We start from the raw sequence: 2,106 nt of genomic DNA, 5'->3' as shown, positions 1-2,106 counted from the left end.
TAGTCTAAATCAGCGTCGTTTTCTTGCACCTTATTTGTGGAACAAACTTCAAAATGTTCTTAAATTTGATGTTTCGGTGCCTCCAGGACAGGGGCGGGCAAACTTTTTGGCTTGAGGGCCACATCTGGATTTTGAAATTCAACGGAGGGACGCATTTTTGGGGGAACCAATTGTTTGTTAAAATCAATTTGCAGAGGCCTCTCGAGTGGCGCAGTGGTCTTTAGGCAGTGCTTGAGGCGTCACTACAGTCCCGGGTTCGATCCCAGGCTGTGTCACCCTTGAGGCGGCGCACAATTGGCCCAGCATCGTCTGGGTTAGGAGAGGGTTTGGCAGGCCAAGATTTCCTTGTCCCATCGTGCTCTAGCGACTCCTGTGGTGGGCAGGGAGCATGCATGCTGACACAGTCGCCGGGTGTACGGTGTTTCCTCCAACACATTGGTGCGGCTGGCTTCTGGGTTCAGCGGGCATTGTGTCAAGAAGCTGTGCGGCTTGGCTGGGTCGTGTTTCAGAGGATGCACGGCTCTCGACCTTCGCCTCTCCTGAGTCTGTACGGGAGTTGAAGTGATGGGACAAGACTGTAACTACCAATTGGATACCACGAAATTGTGTAGAAAAAAAGGGTTATTTTTTTAGGTCTCACGAGCTGGATTGAAGTGCTTTGCCTCCCCTTGCTCTAGGGCAATTCAGGAAGCTGATTGTAAGACCTCATTACTGATGGTTTAGTTTTTATGGCTGTTTTTTTCTGTTTGCATTTTGTATTTATATTGATGTGTATTTTCTGTAATTTATGTAAATCAGGGCTCATCTGTAAAAGTTTCAAAAAGCCTATACGTTTATTTCCGCCAACCAACCTAGTCATGATTGTGGTAAAGTTCTGCCTATGGCTTCATTGTCTTACATCAGATAGGCATTGGCTAATGGGATAGATCTAAAGTAGACTGGCTACTTTTGCCATCAGTGGAGGTTGTTGAGGGGAGGACGGCTCATAGCCTAATAATGACTAGAATGGAGTGTAATGGCTGTAATTTAATTGTATCAAACAAACGTGTTTGATACCATTCCATTTACTTTATTCCAGCGATTATTATGAGCCGTCCTCCCCTCAGCAGCCTCCTCTGGCTGCCATAACATTCAGAAATATTACACTTAGGTGACATTGTCTGCTGAACCCCATTTCTGCCTCAAACCAGTCTGAATTAATCTAAGCTAAAATAATAAATATGTCAATGAGGGAAGGGAGTCTTGGTCACCCCATTTTACATCGAAGGATTATTGTGCTTCAATGAGCAGTAGTGTGTACATAGGTGTTTTTGCAGCATATGACATATGCTCTGTTGTTTTGCCATTAATTCATGCCCTTGTACCTTCCTCATTATTAGTATTATTCTGCAACATGGAATTGTAACAGATGTGCTTTAAATGGAGTCCACAAAGGTTCTTACTGTGTGGTGGGCTAATAGTTTGCTCGTCAGCCTCAGTAAAGCCTGCAGTGTATTTCTCAACCTTTTTTTTATTGCTTTTGTTACTTTCCTTGTTTTCCATGAAAACATACATTAACAAAATACCCTTTTTTTTAATATGACAGCGGTGCCACATGTTGAAAAATATTATTTGTAGTTTATTCAGGTTTATTTCATTATATTCTTAGCCTACTATAAAATATACACTGCGTGTACAAAACATTAGGAACACCTATTTTTCCATGACATAGACTGACCAGGTGAATACAAGTGAAAGCTATGATCCTTTAGTGATGCCACCTGTTGAATCCACTTCAATCAGTGTAAATGAAGGGGAAGAGACAGGTTAAAGATGGATTTTTATGCCTCGAGACAATTGAGAATTCAATTATGTATGTATGCTTTTCAGAGGATGAATGGGAAAGACAAAATATTTAAAGGCTATTCCATGCGAGAAATTGACAAGAAACTGAAGATCTCGTACAACACTGTGTACTACTCCCTTCACAGAACAGCGCAAACTGGCTCTAACCAGAATAGAAAGAGGAATGGGAGGCCTAGGTGCACAACTGAGCAAGAGGACAAGTACATTAGAGTGTCTAGTTTGAGAAACAGACGCCTCACAAGTCCTCAACTGGCAGCTTCA

The sequence above is a fragment of the Oncorhynchus clarkii genome, chromosome 12 (assembly GCF_045791955.1).
Source record: "Oncorhynchus clarkii lewisi isolate Uvic-CL-2024 chromosome 12, UVic_Ocla_1.0, whole genome shotgun sequence".
Classification (NCBI taxonomy): domain Eukaryota; kingdom Metazoa; phylum Chordata; class Actinopteri; order Salmoniformes; family Salmonidae; genus Oncorhynchus; species Oncorhynchus clarkii.
This window is presented reverse-complemented; position numbering follows the sequence as displayed.